The 25251-nt window shown below is 46.7% G+C and overlaps 2 long non-coding RNA genes across 2 annotated transcripts in view; one reads left to right on the top strand and one right to left on the bottom strand.

Annotated features, from left to right (window-relative positions):
- LOC129195865 (uncharacterized) overlaps positions 1–25251 on the bottom strand; it is a 74714-nt gene that overhangs the window by 37340 nt on the left and 12123 nt on the right. The window lies entirely within an intron of this gene.
- Positions 6810–10962, top strand: LOC129195866 (uncharacterized). The gene is made up of 3 exons (XR_008573983.1): positions 6810–7178; positions 8670–9142; positions 9685–10962. It is a non-coding gene; the product is annotated as an uncharacterized LOC129195866 (long non-coding RNA).

Here is a 25251-nt window from a genome sequence, read left to right on the forward strand (position 1 = left end):
CGATGGAACAACATTGGTTACCGCATGGGATAAACGAACCACAAACTATGCAAAAGACTGCAGTTTCAATGGAGGCTGCTCTTGGCAGAAGGTGATTTTTAAGTAAATTGTTGATTTGCAGGAAAACTTCCGTTTCTTTTGTCCTGAAATTCATGAGAACTTGAAATGAATTCAGGAAAAGGTTTTGGAAGGAGAAAAATTAGTGTGGGAAGGTGAAGAAGGTGTTGAAGATCTGAGGGATGTGGAGTCCTCCTTCTACCTCCTTGCCCAGGTGCTGGAGTAGCGATGCAGGGGGTAGAAGAGCCCAGTGTGAGCCCACCACTCTCACCTCAGGAGACAGCCACCGCCATCTGACATGGTGAATGCTCACAGTCTCTCTTGCTGATTTTCACTTTGGATTCATGATTAAACATTCACAGGAGCATGGGTGTGATCTTGTCATGCCCTGTCTTTGGGGAGCAAAGTGTACTTCCAACTGCCGGATTTAGGAATTGTTTCAGGCAGAAAAGCATCCATCTACTCATCTCACACCACCTTTCAGAGGGATGATGCTCCGAGTGGTATTTTCTCTACCCATGTTCACTTTTTCTCTTAGGAATGCAATTGGCTTCAAGCTATAAACTAACATTATGATATTTTGCAAGTTATGCCTCATAAAAAGTTTTCTGCATTTTTGCGGGTCATATTCAGTCATCTTTTGTTTTACTGTGACCACAACTCTTCCTTTTAGGACAATTGCATCACATCTCCTGCCTCCCAGGGTGGGCATCCTTGCCTTTAATCTCCAGGGTATCCTGCTGTAAATCTTCTCCAGCCTCTCCACTGCAGCAAAACAAAGAGACCAACTCTGCAAATTGGCTGAAAGAGCTCTTTGTTCTCTCTCTGTCATATGGGGCTGCAGCACAACTTTCCAGACCGCTAGTAACCATTTCAAGTTTTACTTTTTTTTTTTTTTTTGGCATTTAGTAATTTTAGTAATTTCCAGCTACTTGCAGTAACTATTTTGAGTGTGGAAAGTTTTAAAGCAGTAGACCATGATAATTTTCACCCAGGAGTCCTAAAATAATTGGCTAAGGCGAGTTCTGGCCCAGTTGTGCTAATTTTTCATAATCTTGGATTACCGGGAGATCTGCAGGAAATTGAATGAATGCCAATGGTGTGTTAGTGTTCATAAATAGTATATATATATAACTCGGATGTTTATTGCTCGGTTAACTTTATGCTAGTCCCTACGAACTAAATGAGAAACCAGTCAAGGACTCAATGGAGGACAAATGATGAGGATGTGATTAACACCAGTCAATAAGTTTTGCTGTTTTCTTATTTTCCTTTGTTTTGTCAGAAATAGGTCTTTTAAAAAGAAGAATTGATTTCTGCTAAGCTTTGGGTATCCTGTTGCACAACATTCTGATATATTTATAATGAACTCTGTGCCAAATTAGCAGAGTGCATGTTAAATGGACTGAGGTTGGGTTAGCTGACAGCTCTCAAAAAGCAGTTAGCAGCAGGGAGGCATTGCTGAATGGGGATGTTACTTGTGGATTCTGCCAAGACCACTTCCAGGCCAAGTTATTCAATATTTTTTGCAATGATCTGGAAGAAAATCACTGCTGATAATTACAGATGTCACAAAGATTGGCAGAGCAATTAACAACTGTGAAGATAGTGCAGTTAGAGTAACCCGATTCCCTTAATAAATCCGATCCATTTAAACGATGTATAATTTGAATAACAACAAATTCGAGGTCACTTATTGAAGAAAAACCAAATGAAGGCTAGGCCTCCAAAACAGAAACTATTTGTGGAAGCACAGCTTCCAAGAGGGATGTGGGAGTGAGTGTCTCTGATGGGCAGCTGGGCAGGAGCCCCCACGGCAGCGGCATTGAAAAATGGGCTTACGTGATGCTGGGAAATATTAAAAGGGGAATTAATGAGTGGGAGTTTGGAACTGACTTTCCCTGTGCTCACGGCTGGAAGAAAGTCCTCAGTTTTGGTGCTGACATTTCAAAAAGGTTATTAAAATTAGGGGGGAGGGTGGCACGGGCAGTGGAAGTCCTTCCAAATACTGTCAGAAATGGCAAAACTGTCTCCCAGAGACAGCGCGCTGAGTGTTTTTAGCTCATCCAAGGAAGATCAAGAGGTAACTTGATTATACTGCGTAAGAACCATCGCAGGGAAAAATATCGAGTACTAAAGGGCTCTTTAATCTTGCAGGGAATGACAGAACGAAGACCTAATAGCTGAAAGTTAGAGCCAGACACATGTAAATGAGAGAGGCGGCACACTTTTGTAACAGCAGGGCTGATTAGCCACCGAGACAAATTGTGGTCATTTTCAGAGAACATTGTGTCAGCATTCAGAGCACCTACTGGTTTTGTGAAATATCATTCCCGATTGCTTTAGCCCCTGGAAATTAGTTTGTCCATTTTCCAGCAGACCGTGAGACAAAGGGCTTTGTTCAGGGCCGCGGAGCATCCTGCCGTCCTCGTTGCTGGAGGGGGGGCTGTAAGTGGGCATTAGTGGGAATTCCTGCCCAAAAGCTGATGTGTGGCAACAAAATCCCCCACCGTGCATTTGGCAGGATAGCAGGGCTCCTCTGAGCCCAGGCTGCCCAGCCACGGTTCAGATCTGCCATTTCCAGGCAGACGGGGCATTCTCAGTTCGTGCCTTTCACCGTGTTTCATTGTGCCCTAAATACCAGCCACGTTTCACAGTAACACTGAGGAGAGAGCAGTCTTATAAGATTTAAGGTCAGATTTGTAGGTACAAGATTGGAAGCAAAAGGTGAGAAGTAAAACAAATACAAAACACAAACTGAGCTGAGGTTTAACAAGCATATACCTCCCCTGACATGACTCCGATCTCAGAGCTGGTGATAAGCGTTCACAGCAGCAATCCATCTTCCAGGTGTTATCCTCATCTCCAAACACTTCCCTCCTCCACGAAGCCCCAGCTACAGTTCCTTGGAGGTTCGTTTCATATGTAAACGTAATAGTCCTTGTTTGCCCTATGTGGAACCAGGTCTCTTGGGTTCTTAAAGGATGCCTGTACTCATACCCCATCTCATCAGCAACTGGAATGCTTGTGATGACTCTTCTTGGACTGAGCAGTAAGTGTTTTAAAAGCAATTCCCACTTTGTTTCTAGCTGGCTCGCTGGCGTGACTGCTACCCACCCAGCTGGATGGTTGTTTTATCATGGGTTGCTAAGTTGCTCACACTAAATATTATATGAGACATCAGGTACACAGACGTCTCAAAAGCACATTTTGGCTCATTACCAGCTTCTTGCATAGACCACACACCATGCTCAGAAATGCAGATGGCAGCATGGTAACAAGTGGTTTCCCCACCCCTCATCCGCCTTGGGAACACAATGATAACACAGCGTCCGGGCACAGACTGAAAGTCTTGTCTGGAATATCCTGCCAGGACCTCTCCATGGAGGAGACCAGACCCATTCTTCTCCCCTTGAATGAGAAGTCTCTTTGCAAACACCTGCTGGGTACTGAGAATCTCCTGGATTTGAGTGGAAGTGCCAGATTAGTACTTCTCCTGCCAAGCACTAGGACCCCTTGCCCAGAGACATGTCCCCTAAGCAAGGAGGACCTGAAGACCTTAGACTGATGGAGGTTAGAGAAGCAGGGCAGATCTTAGCTCCTCCAAACCCTGCAAGATATTAGGAAAGGGACAAGAAATCATCCAAGAAAGAGATGAGAGAGAAGAGGCCTGGGATGGGGTGATGCGTTGACGGAACTGCATGCTGGTTTTCCTGGTTCCCTTTAACCTGTGTCATATTAGTGCTTCTTCTGAGTAATGTCATGTGTCTGTGTCCCCCTCGAGTTAGTTATTTTTGCCCACTCTTGTTCTCAAAGAGTGAAAGCAGACAGCAGAGAAGATAAAGTTTGGAGTGGGTGGAGGAAGTGCAAGTTAGTGAGTGAAATAACTTGTGGAGCTCAGTGTTGGGGTGCTGGGCAGATTGTGGTGGAGCGCAGACCCCAGTGCAGCACCCGAGGGATGGGATCCACCTTGCTGCACCTTAGATTTCTCCTCTTCTGCACCAGTGGCCTCCTGCACTTAGAAGATCCTTTCTCTCCTACCAGGAATCATGAATGGGGAGGGAGGCGTGGAGGGAGGCTTGAATTAAAGAAAGCACATTTGCTGCGAGCTCTGCCTGCGTGCAATTTATTTGATATAGTAAATTAAGCATTATAATGGAGACCACCATCATTCTCCGCAAAACACCTGGGTTTTTTTGCCTCTGTTGCAATTACTCCATCTGCCAACATAAACAATAAATTCTGTCAGACCTTTTTTTAGTGCATTGTATAAGTCTCTGACTGGTGCTTAAGGCAGGACGTTCTTCCTTCATTTTAGCAAAGGCTTTCATTAAGAAATGTTCAAGGGGGAAAGAAACAACACTTATTTTAATAGGGCAAGGGTGGGGGAGGGTGATAAAGTACAATGAAAAAGGAAACGTTGTCACTATGTCATGTTTAATTTGGTTCTTTGCCAGGTTGCTAAATTCAATTCAGATGCATGATCACACCTTAATGAATTCAACGGGGAAATTAAAATTTAACTATCTGCTCATGAAATGTTCATGCTGTTGGTTGTGTTTAATGACTAAAGACAGGATACGTTGAGTCAAAAAAAGGGAGATACCAGTCTGTTTTGCTATCAGGACACTCTATAAAATTTATTTAATCCTCTGAGTTTCATATTGAAAAGTAAATATGGGTTTGGACAGAAAATGGGTTCCTAGGAACTTTAGGGACAGGGTTTTTTCACAGTTATGTGAGAGGGTTGGGATCTGCATTGAGGACCTCCAGGAACCCAACAAGAGTCCACGGGCTGGTGTAGAAACCTGCGGTGCAGGTGTTAAGGCTTCAGCTCTGATCTGCACCTCTCAAGTGCCCTTGAGCATGGCTCCTAGGCCCACATCCACACCTCTCTGTCTCGCTGTGCTCTGCATTGCTGTTCAAAAGGCATTGGCTTACGGTGGCTCCCAAGATAGAAGAAGCCATGAGCAGGCAGTGGTGCAGGAGCCTGCAAGTGAGACCCCTTTGAGAACAAGCCCTGCTGGGAGTCTCACCTCAGACAAACACCGCAGCCCTCCTCAGATCTGCACCCTTCCTACCTCCAGGACACAGTCATGATAGCAAAGAGGCCGTAGCGCTCCACATGTGTTAGATGTGCCTATAGCTGGGACGGGGGCTGTGATCATGCAGTGGGAGTCAGCCATGAGTGTTGCCCATCCAACATTAACTCAAAGGATTCAAGAAGGCACTTGGAAACTTATGAAAGGCCTTGTGTCATTTTCAAAGGTCCCCAGTGGTGGTAGGGTTCCAGCTCATGTGGACCCTTGATGGGACTCAGGTCCTGGAGAAAATCCTTGCTATTTACCTGCAACTGCAAATATATGGCAACTTTGTGAGGCTACCACTTCACTTCTCTGTGCCATAACATCACCTCTACCAGGGAGAGCAGCATCCATGTACTGTGAAGATGAATGCACTGAGGTGCCTGAGGTCTCGTGGGAAGGAGGAATAGACAAGTATCACAACAGGAGGGGTGGAAGCTGTTACTGCTCTGCTGGACTTGACAGAGCTCAGCTGAAATACACCAGCGAAGCATCCAGTCGTGAGCTGCTCTGTGGGCTGGGATCTGAGTCGGATCATGAACTTCAAAGGAACCTGCATGTATCACTGGGAGGACTTTTTTTTTTTTTTTTTTTTTTAATTAGAAGATCTGTGCCCTCTCCAGCCCCATCAAATCCTGATCCAGGCTCAGATATGGACACAGAGCCCCTGCTATCAGCAGGAAGTTTAAATCAGCTACATATCTTGCAGAGCAATAAGCAGTGAGCAAGCCCCTCTAAAATACTGTCACACTCAAGAAGCTGGGGTAGATGGAGATGGTTTAGCAGCGTGGCTAAATAAAAAAACATCAGTGCTGGGTTTGCTTTTACTCTGTGTTGTTTGCAAAGTTATACAAAAACTGCCTTCCTGATCACTGAACACTCCATAAAACCAGGAGTGGGAGGCCTGGAGTGCTGCTAAATCCAGGAAAAGAGCAATCTTGATGCAGATGTCTGATAAAAGAAGCATAAAAGGCAAGAAAGAAAAGGTCAAATAAAAATGGCTGTGGAGGTGGCTGTAACAGCAACACATCCCAACTCCCACGCCACTGATTCCTGGGGAACATGCAGGAGATTCAGGGACAGTCCAAAACCTGTTTAACCTCATCAGTAAGGGCTGGAAATAGCAGAAATGCCTCCAAATTGTATTCATTTCTGCAGAGATGAAAAATAAGCACTTTATTTGTTGGAAGGAAACCTACAATGAAACTTTGCATTGGTCTGCCTGACACTCACTATTATAAATGTTTCCTGCAGCCTTGGGAGAAACTTTAACCTCTCCATCCTTCCAGGATGCTTTAAAGCAGAGCAGGGGACCTCCTGCCTCAAGAGGCATGCCCCCTTGTCTTTTCAACTTGTAGCAGGAGTAAGTTGAGGTGAAAACATGGTACATCTTTTAATTTATTCATTTGAAAAAGTTTTAGAAGCAGATCGAAGGTTGGAGGGATAACTATTAAATTGGCAGTACTTTGACTTTGTAGTCTAAAAAGCTTTCTTTTAATCAAGTAGTTTGTTTTTTTTTTAATGGAATATTCATTCCTATTAGAGAACCCAGCCAAGCCTGAAACCCCTTGCATGAAGTGTAATACACACGGAAGTAACAGTCCCTGCCTCCAAGAACCTACAGTCTGAGTAAACAAGACAGGCGACGGGCTGGGAACAGCAGAGAAGGTCTAACCAAGGTCGCAATGCAGGCTGGTAACCCAGCCCTGCACTGAGTAGAAGGTGATGCAGAGCCAGATACGTTGGTTTTAAGACTGCAAGGAATCTCTATATTCATCAGACTGCCCGGCATGCCAGGGAAAGGAAAGCTCTGGTTTTCCGATGGTGAGAACAGAAACATCACACTGGGCCATGGAGCTGTGTCAGCTTTATGCTTTTTCGGCCAACAGCTGGATGAGGGTACCTGGAGGTCTTCAGGCTGACAGAGCTTGGCTGGAGCATCAGGTTCAGGAGCTGCTGAGCTAGAGCACTTCTCCAGGACAGACATCCTTCACAACATTGAAGCTCCAGGACAAGCTGAACAAGCTGAACATCTCAGTGAGTTTTCTCAGTGCTTTAATACTGCCTGTGAATGCCTTATTTGCACTGTTATTTTTTTCCAATTTAACCTTCCCTCTCCCAGAACTCATTACAGACCAGAGAGCCAGACTTGCTGGGATCTTGTACGTGAACATAATCACAGTGTGGATCAGATTTCAGCCTTCTGCAGAAGACCCAACATAGCACACCATGGCTGTCAATGCCGATGCATGGGAGAGTGTGTAGGACTGTCATGCTTTCAGGTGGGGATGTGGTGGCTGGGACACTCAGCCAGTGAGAGGGAAAGCTGCAGATCTCCTTTCTGTGCAAGGCTCTAAAGGAATGCAAACCCAAGGCGGCAGAGTGGCAGGCAGCAGAGCAGCATCTCACCTGCTCTGTCACCGCATATTTGAGAGGAGTCATAGATTGGATTGTGATCAACAAATGGTGTCCATAGAGGGGAGAGAGGCCATGATTCTGGGTATGAGACCTAACCTCCATGCAGAAAAGCTTCTTGCAAAGGTTAGCAGTGTGTGTCTGATGCCTAGACCTGTGCACAGTGTGTGCGCCTGGCACCCAACCACCTACATGCAGCCCATCTCCTAATTAGCACGAAAGGGCAAACCAACAGCCTAAATAAAACCACCAGGGTTCAGGAGAGTTTCTTAATTGAAAGGCAGAGGCAGGAATGCCGGAGCGAGCATGGACTGATGGGCAGGGAGCAGCCAAGAGTGGGGAAGTGGGACACAGCGCCTGGGGGAGAAAGAAAGGGGATGTTCCCTGCGGTTCTCCCAAAACTGCCCCATGGGACCATCCACTCTCAAGCAAACAGCCCACGCACCTCTGCCATGCCTTCCCTTTCCCGATGGCCGGTTACTATCTGCAGATATACAAAATAATGCAAATGAGACTATAAAGATGTTAATTATGCTGAAGGAATTAACTGCTCATTAACTTAAACTTCCCGCTCAATTATTTTCATTACTGTCTCTCCTTTTCCACTGAGAAGAAAGGACACGTTCCAGCCCCGACGCTGCCCGGCAGCCCCCCTTTCCCACAGCCTTCTTGCGGCAGTCCTGCCCCATGAGGCTGCTCAGCCTTCTCATCCCCACCGGTGCTGCTGACCGGCTGTCTGGAGGCAGCGACCCACGTCTGGGCACGCTGGTTCTGCTAAGGGCCACGGCGAGGACCCCAGCAGGACACACAGCAGGTCGCATGTCTGGGAGGGGGCTTTGCTCCTATCTTTGTCACTGCGTGACTGGGATGGAATTAGATCATGTCCCCAGGCCTCAGTTTCCCCATCTGCAATATAATAAGGCTGATGATGAAGAGCTTGGAAAATCCACTCATGGAAAACAAGAAATGAAAGCCTGGGGGGGTGTTAGTGTTAAAACAAGATTCAGCAGCATGTTAGGAAATGAATTGTGAAGAGTCATTTTGCAACAGCCAGGGAAACAGCCAAGCGATTTAACGCTGACAGTTGTTGCCATCCCTCGTTTTTGTCCACAGATATGGCTGGACTGATATCCCAAGTCATTCCTCACGTTGGCAACTTTCATCTCTTTCTACTCAAGCAACCCCTATAAACTGCCTGGATTAAAACAATTAAATTACGTGCGCAGCGTTTACACAAATACTGGCACCATCATTAATGGCAGCACTTAGAGATGCGAGCAGTGTCTGCATGTGCTCTGTAATCCATCAGGGAGAAGAATCAGATTTGCCAGCCGGTTTGGTTAAAATATTTAAATGAGAGGTTGCTGCACTTCAAGACAGAAGAAATATTGCCAAGGAACGTATCTGAAAAATCACAGCTCATCGTGACACCTCTCAAAGGGCCATTTAGTCTGATTTGCATACCAGAGATACCCACCCATGCTGCTGGGTCCCTGCAGCCTGGATGCTGCCTGACACGCATTGAGACCTGCCCCAGAGAAAACGAGCTAAATCCAGGCTGGAAAGGCAAGGCGTGGAAGGAAAGGGTAAGTAGCTTCTCCAGCACTACAGAAGTCAAGAGCAGCTGCACGAGGTCAGCCTGCACGTCCCTCTAGCCCTGTCTCTCGTCTCAAATAGGACAAAAGTGAATGTCAAGGCAAAGGTATAACAGAGCAAACATGTATCACACACACCCCCTCTCCTTTATTACCACCCAAACCTTTGAGCATTTGCAGCTCAGAAGTGGTTCCTACATTTCCTCCCGTGCACTGGCCCACCTTACTGCTGTAAACTTACAGCACACTCCTGCAGCAAGGAGTCCCACAGCCGAACTCCATGGTGGACGAAGAGCTGCTGCGTCCTTCGGTCTGCTTTGAACCTGCCTCCTGCTGACATCATAACATGCAGCAAATCCCCATGCCTACCTGCCTTCCCTCGTAGGCATGAGGTGATGCTCCTGGAGCATTGCTGGGATGGCTGGCTGAGCAGGGACTGGGCAGCACGTCGCAGCCTCAGCCCTTCCCCCTGCTGCATGTGGCTCTTCCTCAGCCCATGCTGATGATATTTTATCTCTGTATTATTTGTACAGGTGAAGCCATGTAGTACAACGGAGCAAGAAACTGTCCAAATCTTGAAAATTTGAATGGCTGTTTTCTATAGCTGGCTCTGTTCCCTCCTCTGGTTCAGCGAAGCGATGTCTGGAGCACAGCAGAGGGATGCATGAAAGAAAAAAATGAGCAGCCAGAGGTGGGGCGCATCCCCCCGTGTGCATTGGAGGCTGCTGAGATCGGCAGCCCATAACCCTCTGCTTGGTGTCCGCAGCAGACCCAGTCCATCACTAAAGCCACTGTCCCACTGCAGGATTCAGTGCTGGAGAGGCCCATGGCAAAGTCAGAGAGATGAGCTGCCAGGAGAGGCTGGGAGCTGGGAAAAGGAAAACAGCCCTGGGAAGAATAGCCTTAACAGAAAGAGTCTGTGGTTTGTTGAGGACAAGGTTCAACAGTGGTTTGTTGTGGTCTGTAATTACCAAGAGAGGAAAAAGGTACCTGATACTGGGAGATGCTTTCATCCAGCAGACAAAAACCATGAATCCAATGGCTGGAGGCTGAAGTTAGCAAAATTGAAATGTAGGATGCAAATATCTAAGACCGAAGATAATTAACAAGCTCCCCAACGACTGCTGCTCGGCTGTTCCAAGCAGATCACAGGCAGAGCGGGCAAGCTGCCTGCGTTGGGGTTAGCTGCCTATCCTGGCTTAGCACTGCGCGGCACGTAGACAGCAAGGCAGAGCCAGCTCCAAAGCCCTGGAAAACTGAGCTGAAGTTTGCCTGGATATAAAAAGATGATGGAAGGTCCTAACCTGCTTATTGTCCATCACACACTGCCCCACAAACTTCATACTCGTACTTTAGCACTACAGTAGGAGCCACTTGGACTCAAAGCATTTTATTCTTGCAGAATGTCCCTGGGTAGCACCAGCCCATGGGACACAAAGAAAATTAAAGATGCTGAGTACCCCCCCAGCCATGCCACACACGGTGATTTTAATGAGTAGTCTGTTGCTAATGCCTTCGCTGTTTTGTGGGTTGTGACGTGTCGTGGGATGTGTCACGATGCTGATGTGTTATGGGGGGTTTAAGTGCCTACTGTGATGACTTTCCTTCAGCTCCTGCGTTGTAGGGACTGCAAATCTGCATGGGGCATATCATGCCTGATTAATTTTATGGACTGTAGAGGGTCAAGGTAGATTTCTTTTCCAAATAAAATACCAGTTTAAGAATAACTCCATGTGCTTGCTAGCTTGGGGACACAGGGTGCCATTTTATTGGCTCGTGTAGATTGCTCGCTGGCTGTTTTTATTCTTTAATAAAACCTTTTGGCAGAGCTGTGGCTTCTTGTTGCCTTAAATTAGAGAAAGAACAACCAGTGCTCAACTCCGACACATAAGTTTATGAAACCAGCAGAGATATGCAGGGAGACCTCTAAGAACAATGAAGGCAGAGCTGCTGGCTGCTAACAAGAAGGAAATGTGTTATTTTTAGCTATCCAAGAAGGTGGAAGGTGAAAAAAACAACGCAAGAACAAAGAAAATCTATAGTCCAATCCAGGAAGCCAAAAAGCAATGCCAAAAAAAATAACAAGCTGACTCTCTGGCAGGGTAATTCTTTCACTATGGGGAAGGAGGGGACGTGGTAGCTGGCAGAGCCCCTGGGGCGCGAGGGGTCTGCCCGGCACTCAGGACCTTGGTCTCCTCTGCTCGGGGACCCGGTCTGCAAATCCAAATTGGGGCAAGCTGAGGTCCCCTCTCAGCTCCGGTCCCTGAGCAGGAGCAAGGCTGTGCGTATATCCAGCAGACAGCTCAGCTCATTAGCAGAGCAAGGACTCTTGCAAGCCATTGGGGCAGACCTCCAGCTGCCCAAATCTGCAAACCAGGGCAGGGAAGGAAAGAAGCAAAGAGCAGCAGTGCTGGCAGCCCAGGGGGGAAAGGACAGACCAAATCTTGAGCTAGGCAGAGAAAACACAAGAGCAGAGTACTGCGGGATGGCCGTGCAGGGCTCTTTGCAAACACTAAAACCAGCTGTGCATGCAAATCCCACAGCCCACTGTGGGAAAGGGGCATGCTGATGTCAATGGGAGGGTAGGATGGCAGGAAGGTAACGCGGTGAGGATAAGCCCATAGGCTGAGGTGTTTGGGTTGCCAAGAACTTGCCTCCACCAATAAGCCTGAGTGTCCCCAGGGCTGCGAGGGTGATAGGGAGAGAAACCTGCAGCTGGGAGCTGCTGCCTGGCACAGAGAGCAACCGCTTTGGGTCACTGCCCCAACATCCAGATCAGTTCCTACTATCAGAGTTACAGCAGCTACCTAAGGGATGGGGCGCAGAGGCCTGTGCTCGGTTTGGCATTACAGCAAGTCCAATTGGTTGTGTGAATGAACACCAAAAAGAAAATTCCTCTGTCAGAGGAGATGCATTTGCTAATGTCCAAGAGCAGAGGCAGTGCAAGAACAGAACAGAGAACGTGGCCACAACAGGAAAGGGGGGTATTTTTTCACAAAACTAATACCATTTCTAATGGAAAAGATTATTCTGGGCTGGAACTGACTCTCTGCCAGTGAAGCATTGTCCCACAGAGGAGTCATTGCATTATCCTGTGTTATAGGTTAACCAGCCTCTTCGCGGATGAGCACCCCATACTGCAAAAGCCTAATCCAGCACCGGAGAGTGCATTTCAGCTAGAAACCGTATCACTGGGAGCACCCTGGAGCTGCCAGGCGGTGAAAGAAAGTGACACTAATCAGCTGGCGAATACAGCATAGGAGCCAAATTAGGAGAAGAGAATAAAACGTAATTGACTTGTCCAGTGGGTTTGTCAAGGGGCTCTAAGGCAAATTGCTGCACTCCCAAGCATCGCATTCCCACGGCACTGCAGTGGGGCCTGCAGAGAGAGTTTGCTGGGAACCGGGGTTTTGTAAATCCTCCCAGCATCTCTGAGCTTCCTAAACGAGTCACGCTTGCCAGGAGATGCAGGCAGACAATGTACACCATGCCCTGTCTCCTCCCCGGGCGCGGAGCTGCTCTTTCCTGAAGCCTGCAGGGGATGCTGTGTGGATGGGCAACGCTCCCGTTTTCAGGCCCGCAGCTCTGGTCCCACCAGATGGGATCTACACGAAGGCTGTAGAGCCAGACACTCCCTCTCCTCAAAGGGAGGGTTTTGTAGGAAGGGAGCAGAAAAAACTGTTGGCATGGGACGGGACAGGCCCCCGTGGTCAACTTTATGGCTTCTTTTCTGATTGTTAAAAATATTTTTTAAAAAAAATGCATTCCCACTTTTTAACGCTTTTGTCCTGCTCATACTTTTGCTTCTCTTTTCACCTGTCTGTGTGCCTCTGACCCCACCAGTTTCAGGCTGGCCAGGCAGCCCCGGCCGATGGCAGGTTGTGCCTGCACAGCCCTGCTCAGAGAGAGCACCCTGCTAGCTCCAGCCCTACTCCTGCTATAGATTCACAAACACCTGAAACACATAAACTGGTCCAGTGTTGCTCAGATTGCTATGCCCACCCTGATTTAGCTCAAGCTGTGCAATAAATTACACCAGGGAAAACCTTTTGCTGAGAGGGAACCAGTTGCTTTTTGTGGGGTGTGGGTTTAATGTAGACCAGCTCCCTGGTTCACCAGGAGGTTGCGCTGACCATGCACATGCTTGTGCAAGGGGAGGGCATGGGAAGGAGCAGGCAGTGGCAGGAGTAGGGCAGATTCGCTCTTGCATTTCTTTCCCCTGATCGCGACTGAAGAAGTTTAAGAGATTCATTCAGTCTTGGACATGTACCTCGGAGACACCTCTGTTAGGACCTCTATCTGTAATTGCATCTCTTCCTTTCCCTGGCCCCTTCAGGACGGCATTACCACGCATGGGACCAGCCCTCCCTCCCCACGCCTTTGGCAGTCACCATCCAGCTCCTGGCTCCGCCTGGCCGCGATCGCCCAGCACCTCAGCTGGACTTTCAAACAAGGCTTCACAAGCAGCACATCCACAGACTTGCTGAAAGAGGATTACAGCTGCGCTGGTGAGAACAGCCAGCTCCCAGCCAGCATGCATGGAGGTGCAGGCATTTGCTTTGGCATTCACCCATCCTGCCTCCTGTAGCCTCAGCAAAACAAAAAGCCAGTGTCAGGAGCCGCAACAAGTTGCAGTGTGTGCGCTCTCCGTGCCGCTGCCTAATGCTCACAATAATAACGTGGCCTGTGACTAGCAATAGCAATACTGGGTTATAAGCCAGCCCAGGCACAGCCTGGCAAAGGAGTGCTACAAACCTGTCACACTCGAGACCCCAGGGACTGCGATGTTAATTCATCCCCAAGGCAGTGTTACAGGAGCGGGCAGCAGTGAGAATGATAAGAGGTGTGCTCTCCATTTCCCATTTTCTTGATCCCCAAAGGGTCTTTTGCATCATGGAAGTCCTGTGTTAAGACCCTGGGCTTGATTCATTTTTTATATGCATGGATTTTATGCTTACTCAACTCCATCAACTGCAGGCAGGGCATTGCGTATGTTCCCTTTGCATGCATTTGCTGGTCTGTCCCAAAGCGAGCACGGCACAGAAATGTAAAGAGACTTTTAACATCACAGACACGCTGGGCTTCTCTGGGCTTGGAAAGCAGGTAGTGCTGCACAGCTGCTCAGTAGGCAGCCGTAACAATAGTGATAAAACCAGCATTTAGCTCTTTCATAACTGCACGCCTGAAAGCACCTTCTGTGGGAAGGTATCTCCAAGCCTGGAGATGGGAGGCAGTTTGTCCCCCGTCACTAAAAGCCCGGCTCTGTCTCCCAGTCGGCACTTTGCCACCAGCACAACGCCCCGGCTCTCGGCAGGTTCACAGCCCACTCCTCCTGGCTCACAGCGATTTGCTTTTCGTCTCCCAGTGTGACAGTTCAGAAGGCTGAATGTGAAACAAAAAGGTGAAATTATTGTCAGTTAAACTCCTCTCTGTCCCCACCCTCCACCTCTGATGTAGCTGCTTATACACTAGTATTTGCACAAATAATGAAAATCCCTTGGGGAAATCATGTTATCTCCCCCACTGTGTAGCAGCAGGCTACCAGCAGATGATAAAACACATGAAGACAGACGAGGCAAGCTATAACTGCTCTGTTTCTCTGGAAATCTTCCCCTTTTTAGTCCTGATGGAAACACATTTTTCCTCTTGTATAAAAAAAGTGATATGATTTTTTTTATATATATTCATGAAAAGTGAAACAGAAGTGCCCCAGTGCTACTGACTGTTTGTGGCTGCCCCCATCTAGGAAATTCTTGTTATCATTTGACATTCAAAGCTTTCAAGTGGTATTTGCATGAAGAGTTTCCCTATATGGCAGAACAAGTGTCTCAGGGAAGAAGCTTTGATTTTTGGAGGAGGTGGGAGTTTACTCCTCTGCTTTCAACACATGACATTTAATGGCAGGTAGAGACTTTTAAATCATGGCCAGCCATGCCTTTAGAGCATTGGTGTTTTAGCTTGCAGCGCAGAAAAAATACTCTCAGAGAGCAGAAATTGTGTTTAAAAAAATTCAAATTATTTTAAAGATCAGGAGTTTCCCTTCACTTCTTGTGACTAAACGACACCAGAGCACTATTGAAGGTCTTCCAGCCTCCTGTGTGAAATGGCGCCCATCAGAGACAGCTCTCAAGACAGACCAAGGTGCTCCAGACAAACCTTTCAAGGCTGTCTGCACTGCAGCCACGGAAGATGCTGGACTGGGATAGATGAGTACCAGGACATCCTGGCAAGATAAAATCACAAAGCATGTCATGTATTTCTGTGCTTTTGAAACATCCCCGACACAATAAGGAGAGAAAAGATCCTCTTAAATCTCCCTAAAACTTGAAAAACAGAATGATATGAGCACCAGGGTGAAATCTGGATAACAACAAGGCAGAGTCTGGAGTAGGACCTGGACTAGGCTCTGCTGGGGCTGGCTGAGGACACCGGCTAAGAGGATACATGAGAAGCAAGACCTAGAGAACTCACATCCAGAAGCAGCTCATGATGGCAAAAGGAAGCCTGTGATGAATCCACAAAACCACTACAAATATTTTAATACCACCGGGTGCTTGTAGGGTCAAAGGAACAGGACTACAGCACCACATTGTCAGTGGCTGATGCTGGGAAGTAGTCTGTTGTTCCAAAACCAGGGTCAATCCCTTTTTATGGTCACCCTGTATTAGTTCCCAGGACTGTGCAACATAAACATGAACAGAGAATCACCCTAACCTTACCAAGAGGAGTCCCTCGTGCATGCCCCTGCACTGCTTTAGACACTACAGCAAACCGCAGCCAGAGGAGCTCGTTACAAGCCTGTTGGCCAAGCGCTGCTGCCGTTTTCAGCACAAAGCAACAGTTTCCAAGGCTGATGGATTGAAAACAATTAGTCGCTTCTATTCCTTTCTCTGAAGAAAATACAGGCATGAGCAAACTCTCTGGCAGTGCATGTTGATTTCTGATAAAATAATTAATCCAAATGCCTATGCAAATCAGCTCTGGACGATAATCACTAAAAAAATTTAATGCTGTAAATATAATGAAAACATAATTAACAATTAAAGACAGGGGTGACAGCCTGGTGCTGCAGATGGAAATAATGGGAGTGTTGTTCTGCATCTGAATGCCGGTGGAAAGCAACAGCCTTTCAGGGCTGCTGTTTTAAGTTCTGCAAGACACTAATTGAAAGATACTTTCCTGGGTGAAGACCTCAGCATCTCCGACAGCTTGGGGATTATTGAAGCACTGAGGAACTGGCTAATCCTGTCCTCCCTCGGAGGATGCTGGCACACGTGCTCATCTCCTAGGCTCTGTACTGCCTGGTGCTCGGCTCCAAAGTGGGGTGTCTGGAAAACAAAGCTCCCAGGAGCTATTTTGGACAAAGTACCTGCCCCATGGCTGCCTGACAACTCGGGAGTGGGGAACCTGGTGACCCAAGGGGTCCCATTCAGTCCTCCATCTTCTCTCTTATGTTTCTCTGCTATTTACCTGTTTGTGAAAATCTGAGCTTTCCAAGCTAAGGGTTCAACTTCGGAGGACATAACTGTGAATCGTGAAGTATTTGAGCCTGATCTCTGTGGGAAGCGGGGCACAAAGATCTCCCAGTGGGACGGAGGAGTCCATAAAGATTTATTCTCCTCTCCACCTTTAATGATGTAGAATTAGGAATTTAAATGCAGAACATTCAACATCAGGTTTCCACACTTTGGCCTCCTCCCCGTGCTCACAACCCTCCTTCAGTTGAGAGTAGCAATTATCTCTTGCCTCCTCCACAAGGACAGCAAGAAGTGCAATTAAGCAGGACATGATTTTTTGTCAGTTGTGTGTCTGCACCTCACGTTAAAGCCAGTGGTAGCTGAAGGGATAATTGAGCCACTGGTGTTTTTAAAGCACTTCAAGATCTTTGGGTGAAATGCGGATGTTTATGACTGTGAGTGCAGCACCAGAATCTGACATCCCAACCCGGGCAGCCCTTTCCATCCTTCCAACACCATGTTCATGCACAAACTCACACTGCAGTCGTTTTGTTCAATATAGAGCACAAAGACGTTGCCTGGGAGGGTGATCTTTTGGGTCTAACTGTGTATGTGACCAAAAAAACCCTTTGGTTCCCTTTTTTTAACAGCTCAGAAAAATAAAATTGTACACAGCACGGTGATGAGGGAAGGAGGGGAGCCGTGGTTTTGTCCATCATGCACTGCTCCAGCTCTGGGACCGCTCTGGGCTTAGATCTTCACAAAAGCAGATGGCAACATCAGCCTGTTCGAAGCTGAGATCTGAACTAGCCCATTTATCGGCACTGGCTGAAAAACAAACTTTCTCTTCCATTGGAAAGTCTGACATTTTGAGTTCCTTTTTCAGTCCAAATCCAAAACCCAACAAACCAGGTTTAAAAATTCCCCGAGGCAGAGAATGTTCTAAAAATGTTGCTGTCACATCATGGAAATATTATCTCGTACCTGGCCAAGTCTATCCCAGAATCCAGACTAAAATCTGAAGTCTCAGTTTTTAATAAGAATGGGCTTTAGCTTAGGAGAGCAAATGTTTGAGTAATGTTAAAAAAAAGTCTATATGTTATGGGAGGGAAATGAAAAAGTTGAAACTATTCATTTTTGTGCTTTCCTGGGTGAAAATCTCTTTACAATCAGTATTTTTCTTTGAGATTTTTCAAATGATGACAGTGTCATATTTTTCCAGTAGGAAACACCTCTGCTGAAAATGGCTTAGCTGCCTGTCCTGCGGGGCTTACCCTGTGCCTTGTATCTCCCTCATGCGAGCATCCTTCCGCCCCCTCCCCACACCAAGGGTGCTGTCAGGCTTAACTGGGTATTTGCACTCACCCAACGAAGGCATATTGCTCCTGAAGACTGCTTCCTAGCTTAATACTTTATGAGAGTGATTAGGACTGATTTTTATCTTTACCAAAGAGTGGTTGAAAGAGGTTTTGGAGTCCCATGGATCTCAGCAATGAGGGTGGTTTCTAGCTGCACTACAGAGCAGACATGCCAGGAGCAAGGAAGCTCCTCGGCTGCTCTAGGGATGGAGCAGACTTGTCCTCTGCTCAGCCTCCCTGCTTAGCAGAGCTTCATCCTTTCACCCTTCCCATCCACGTGTCCGACCTACCCTGTGGTCACCCTTCCTTCTCCATTCAACTCAATTCAACAGGACCAGCTTGTCCAGACTCCGTGTCTAATGGGTCTCTTTGCTCTTATCCGTTGCCCAAAAGGATGCCACTAAACCCAGATGACTGGGAACAATTAAGAGAGATGCGTCCTGATGTTTGCCTCATAGATTAATAACATCATCCAGACACCATGAAAATTGACTAAATTTGTCCCTAAAACTCTGTGTTGAGGAGATCATTTGTCACTTACACATATCTGAGCCTGGCATTAAAATGGAGAGGTACTATATGTTGCCACAAGGGATTTATATCTAAAGTAATAACTTAATGCCACGGCAAATGCTTTAATTTCTTTGTAGTATAAATTAGCATACTAATCTGATAATAATACATTACAGCTTGGGAAAAAAAAAATCACGCATGGCTAATCATTATAGGAATTGAAACCAAGACAAAGGATCGCATTGTAATTTGGCTGAAATTTCATGGTCATACACTGGGGAAGGCAAGGAGGGGTCAGATCACAGAAACACTTTTAAGGGACCATGAAAGCAAAGGCTATCATGAGCATAGCTGGCCAAAATTTTGACTGTATATTTACAGGTCTCTCCTCTTCTGTGCAAGAAGCATTTGCTGGGGTCTACTGAAATAAAAGATTTAACATGGGAATGATGCCTAAACCTGACTGGGGCTGGTTTAGTCAATCTGTGGTCTGTGAACTACAGAGAGTTCATAAGATAGGAGAAGGTGGTGTGATAGCAAAATGTTCTTTTAAAAAGCCCAAATGCACACACCGAGGTCTTGCCAAAAAGCAATTAGATAAAGAGAGGGAAAACAGACTCCAAGGACTGTACTGAGAAGTCTGCACTGACCACAACAGGAACACATACAGGTATCTAAGCTACCCATGTCCAGACACCTAAATGTGGGTATCCCAATATACGGAGCTGAACCCCATCCTTAACTGCACAGCAACTGCACCCCTGCAGCAGCCTGCCGGCAGTGCACCCCAGACAAATCCTTCCAGCAGAGCAAGGTCTCAACAGGGAAGGTAATTAAGCATCAGCAGCAATTACCAGGAGATACAGTGGTATCTGCATCCCTTGAAATCCTTAAATCCAGACAGGGCAGCTTTTGCAAAGCTATGTTGTAGCTCAACCTGTAATTATGGACTGGACGCCCATCAGGAGGTAAGATTTTGTGGTCTGTATTTATGCAGGATGATCTCAGGCTGCTTTCTGTGCTGCTGGGAGACTCAAAGCAGGGCAAGGAACGTGCTCATTTTCCAAGGTGAGCACACAAGGAGGTTGGAGAGCTGGATCCTTTGTTCAGGGTTTTGGTTTGGGTTTTTGGGGGGTTTGGGGATTTTTTTTGAAGGGTGTTTTTTGTATTTTGAAGAGTCTCTCTAAAAGAGTGTCTATAAATCCATCACACTCCTGCAATGAAGTGTTTTGGCAGAAACAGCTGAGAATTTAACTGGAAATAGTACTGAACATTTTAATAGCCAACAAATTAAATTGCCTTTTGTGGCTATGAATTTCACAAAGCCCATAATGCCAATATCCTAGTTAAGTTCCCTTAACTTTCTAGAGACGGACTGAGGATTGTTCAGCTCTGTATCTGACATTCCTTTTCCTCTATTACATCTGCCAGCAGAATTCAGGATCCTTTTCCCCCTTCAATATGGAAAAAAAAAAATCCTTTAGCTTGCAAAGAACTTTCGAGTTAAAAGACTTTCTGTGCAAATTAATATCAAGTAAATACATGGTACCCAGCTTGTGCAGCCAAGCATGAGCAACACCAGTAACACTCACCAAAGAATTCTTACTTTGGTGAGCAGCTAGAACAACTGGAAATGAATAATTTTTATATCATCCTAAAATGTCTTATATTCCCCTTAATGAAAGGACTTCTTTTAAGTAGTAGTTATGCCTGACTTCATTCAATTTTTTACTTTACTTGTAAGGAATTCAAACTATTTCTGTGAAAACTGTGATGTTTTCTTCCTAGCTAAATCTTTCTCGTTTAGTACTACTTTTTCCATCACCCCATGATGTGATCTGTCGTGCCCATCTGCATGCTGTTCAGGCACTGCAACACTCCTTTGGTTGTTGTTTTTGGCATTCTCTGCAATTTTGCTGTCCCATGAATAAAGTGGGATCAATGATGGCAGAGTGTCCCTTTGAATTAACAGGTCTTTTCTGAATACTGCAGAAGAGAAGCTGACACCTGCCAAATTACAGATTCCAGGCAGAGGTTTATAAATTGGGAATATCTACTCAGTTTCGAAGAAGATCACAGAAGTGTACAGTTTTTGCAAACTGCATGCATTCCACCTCCAAATCCCACCTGTTTCCAGCTAAATTAAGCTGTTGATTATTTCAAGGTTGCTAGACAGCAAAAGGTAACTCTGTGGAAGGGTGAGGCTGAAATTAAGCCTAAGCTGGAGCACAGGCAGGTTTGGTTCACGCAGAAAATATCCCCAAAATTCAGGCAACTTCAGAAGAAGCAGCTGACTTAAAAGTAGCGTGGGTAAAATCTGAATTGTCATATGGTAATTTTGAGACTGTTTGATTTACCTTAGCTGAGGATCCAACCTTAGATACCTGTATGGCCTTAAATACCTGTACGGCTTTAAATATCTGTATGGCAGTGGGAGATGTTCGGAGGTGAAAATATCTGAGATAGAAAAGGAAAGAAGGGAAATGGAACTTAATGTAATTGGCAAAGACACCAAGATGCCACTTGCCTGAGTCAAGGCCAAGGAGGAGGTCAGAGCCAGCAGTGGTGCTCAGGAGGAGCATCCACCAGATTTGCACTGTTTTTTGATTTTCTTTGACTGAGAGGTGAGGAAAAACAGTCTGCTCCAGCTGAGTGGATGCAAGAAGCTCTTGTTCTTGCTGTAAGGGCGTTGCTTAGGCAGAATTGCTTTCACCTTCTTGTGGTTTAACCCAAGAAAAAAGGTAAAACTCGTGGGTTGAGATAAAGACAGTTTAATAGGACAGAAAAGGAAGACAGTAATGATAATAATAATAACAGCAGCAACAATAATAATAGTAGAATATACAAAACAAGTGATGCAGAGCACAATTGCTCACCGCCCACTGATGGATGCCCAGCTAGCTCCTGAGCTGCAGTGCCCCCTGGCCAGCTTCCCCCCAGTTATATACTGAGCATGACATCATATGGTATGGCATAGCCCTTTGGCCAATTTCGGTCCTGGCCGTGCCCCCTCCCAGCTTCTTGTGCACCCCCAGCCTCCTCACTGGTGGGGTGGTGTGAGAACCTGAAAAGTCCTTGACTTGGTGTAAACATTGCCCAGCAACAACCAGCATGTTATCAACGCTAGTCTCATCCGAAATCCAAGACGCAGCACTATACCCACTACTCAGAAGAAAATTAACTCTATCCCAGCCAAAACCAGGACACATCTTTATTTCTATATTTTTTGTCCCTTTTCCTGAAGACGGGAACCAACCTGCTGCCCGTTTTGCTCTGTGTTGCTATGGCAATTAGAGAGGTGTTGCACAGCCCTTCTGCAAACTGCAGCAGCCCTGCATAGGCAAACCATCTTGCAGAAAGCAAGAGATCTGAGCTGGCCTTAGGACTAACCCCAAATGCAATACATACAGCTGCACTTGGCATATATCACGTCTAATGTTCCTCCTGCTAAGGAGAAGGAATTTAGATAGCCACAAGTGAGGCAGATGGGTAAAATATACAAGTCAAGACCTTGTCTTCAAAATTCAACCACAGAGGCAGCTGCTTCATGGCAAGAATCTGGAAAGTTTTTTTCTGAAAAATTAAGAAGCAAAGAGGCAAAATATCACGGGAAAAATAGCTCTGATATTTCTGAGGCAAGCAATTAATCTTGTGAAAAACACATTGTGCGGTTCAGATTTCCAGAGCAAAGCTGAGATTTCCAAGGGCATCAGAAGAAACTCTGGAGACCTCAGCCTGCTCCTCTGAACCATCCTTCCAATTAGCTTCAAAATCCTGAGCCTAGATGCCCAACCAACACTGAAACTGTTTAGTTCTCTCCAAAGCTCTCCATCACCTCAGTGCACTAAGCTTTCCTTTTGGGGAACTTCCCAGCCCTCTCAGATTGCATGTTTTTCCACAGATGAGACCCAGAAGGATGGTGCATGTCATGTCTACATTCTTACATTCTCCCTGCAATTTCCTGGGCATGATAAGTTGGCTGTGATACCAACTTAATTTCTAGCTTAAGGAATTAAACTACGGTCTTACTTTGAAATATTCCCAAGCGCTGTACCAAAACCTTGATGCGTATAAAACTCCTGAGAGCTGGAGATCCCTTGATGGTTCCCCCTCTGCTCAGCCTTGTCCCACCAGTTCAGATGAAAGCATACTGATATTGGTCCCAGCTGGTCATTGAGTCATCTCTAGACTTGCCAACTTAACCAGGATTAACATTAATTATCCCCGTCAGCAATTTTAGCCCTGGGATTTCCCCTGAGCCCTGCATGGCTATATATGACATGGGTTAAATTTATACAAGGTCTTGGAATACCCCAAGTGCCTGTAACATCTGGCACATCTCGGGGTTTCCACGCTCTCAGGGTCTCAGACCTGTCACAGACGTGTTGACCCCTGAGGATATAAGGTCCTTGGGTCAGGACCTATTGATTCTCCAGCGCTTTGTATAGCATTTGTCAGTGATTAGGGAGCGGGAACTCAACCCAAAGTATGTTGATGTGGGCTACGTGCACACAGACACAGTCATCCAGCTTGAGGGAGAAGTTAGATTAAAGGGCATTTTTGTTTATCTATCCCCTCTTTGCCATTTTGGGCTGAAGGAAGGTAAAAAAGGCTGTTCTGTGATTTCCATAGCCCAGCATGCTGACCAAAACGGTGAGCGACATTTTGCTGTCTGCTCTTGGAGAAGTGTCCTGGAAAGGTGTATGTTGGAGTCAGTGAGCAAAGAGCTCTTTAACTGCCTTTTCCATCTCTAACTCTGGGAGTAGGGGCCAAGGTAAGTCACTATCACTATCCCTATTGTGCTGGGGAAACTGAGGCACGGGAACACCGCAACTTGCTACATAATGTCTAGGTGACAAGTAGCAGAGGGGAGACTGAAATGCAGCAGCCTGAGGCTCTCCTCGCCATTTCTGGGCCATAAGGCATGCATCACAAATAGTGCAAAGATAGACTTTAAATAACGTAGAGGGCTCCCATGCCCTGCTGAGCACTGCTGCCTCTCATGGAGATACCTACTTATCTCCTGGAGATGCCTACTTAACTTCCAGTTTTGGAATCAAGATACTTCCTTATCTTGCAAGTTCCCAGGCGCTGCACCAAACCCTGGGTGCACATGAACCTGTCACATGCTGCAGGTCAGAGTTGAGGACTTCACCCTGCCAGGGAAAACAGCTTTAGGTCTGTCTGGAGCACTTTGGAGAGGGCAACAACCTACAGTCTAGTTCCTGTCTGCAGCAGCTTAAAGGCACTGGAGGGGAATAAACATCCCCTGCATGGGGACAGCTCTGCAGTGGCCGAGATTCTCGTGATGAGCTTTTATCTGCTCCAGAAAGGTTATTCATTTAACAGCAGCACAACTTTTGTATGGCATAAAAGCTTCTCAGGAGGGCAAGCCTTGAACCAGACCTTCGGTCCCCCTGCTCCCCCCTCCAGAGCATCCCTCCCTGCGCCGGCTGGCCCTGCCACAGGCCGTCAGCACCTTGACATACCGCTGTGATTAATTGTGCGAGCTCCCAGGCTCTCATCTGGGGCTAACTGACAGGAGGTGAAGCATGACAGTGAATAACGGCAAGACCTTTGGAAGTCCAGGAGAAATTAAATCAACGCAACAGTATTTGTTCGCTTTCCAGTCCCCTGTCCCCTCCTCTCCCCGCCTTCTCCCCCCTCCTCCTAATGGCATTTCAGGCTGTTTGGCTGCATTCCCCACCTCATAAACCAGGACTCCACATCACTGAGAGCAATGACTTTAAAACTGCCATCGATGGGCTGTTGGCTGTGGTGGTGCCGGGGTTTAACCCTTTCACCTGTCGGGAGCAGGGCAGTGCAGAGGCAGAACAAGCCCCGCTATTATGGCACTCGTGAAAAGTCACTGAGATGAACCGGTTTTTATTTTTAACTGACTGTGAAAATTGCATGTGCCCAAGAGCCTCGGAGACTGAAATATCAATTGCCTGGGGCAACACAGCTAGCAAACACATTCATTTTTCATTCTTGGCTGCTGGAGGGAGAAAGTCATGTTGCATACGCGGACCTCTGCCTTCCCAGCTTAATCAGTCCTTAATGTTTCTGCTCTTGGCAAGGGCACGGACAGGACCAGGTTCTCTTGGAGATGCCCATCCCTGTCTCAAGGCAAGCAGAGACCCCCCAAACTCATCCCGGCACTGACAGCACCACATGGCAACAGCACGACCGTCCTGGATTTGAATTCGTAGCTCTATAATGTGCTCACAGACTTCCCAGGGCAACTTACTGAGCATCAGTGACTTCAGGACTGGGGAGAGGAAAGATTCTCTACATCTTTAGGGGTTTGGTTTTACTTTTTTTGTTTGTTTGTTTTACCATTGGTTTTTTTGGGGTGGGGGGATGAGCGTGATTTTTTTTCCCTGGGCTGGGTTCCTGCAATCAGACACAAACTCATAAAAAGTCTTGTTCTGTGAGGGCACCTGGTTGGGTTATGAATGAAAGATGTACTTGCAGTAAAAATCAGAGCCCCGCAATCAGGGTGCTGGTGTAGGAGGTCTGGCCTCAGCCCCTTCGCTGACTTTTAGCGATGGTGCGAGGGCACTGAAGGGATAATTCAAACAGCAGCATTCTTCCACATCGTGGTGGCATTTCAGGCTGTTTGGCTCCATTCCCCTGGGGGTCCCTCCACCAGGCTGAAGTCAATCCCTTTGTCATTAAACACCCCAGTGTGTAAGTCATGTCTAAAGGCATCCCAGTCCATAACCAGCTCCCTCCTGGGAGAAGGAGGAATGCATTCAGGTCACAGACT

This window comes from Grus americana, chromosome 23 (genome assembly GCF_028858705.1).
Source record: "Grus americana isolate bGruAme1 chromosome 23, bGruAme1.mat, whole genome shotgun sequence".
Lineage (NCBI taxonomy): Eukaryota > Metazoa > Chordata > Aves > Gruiformes > Gruidae > Grus > Grus americana.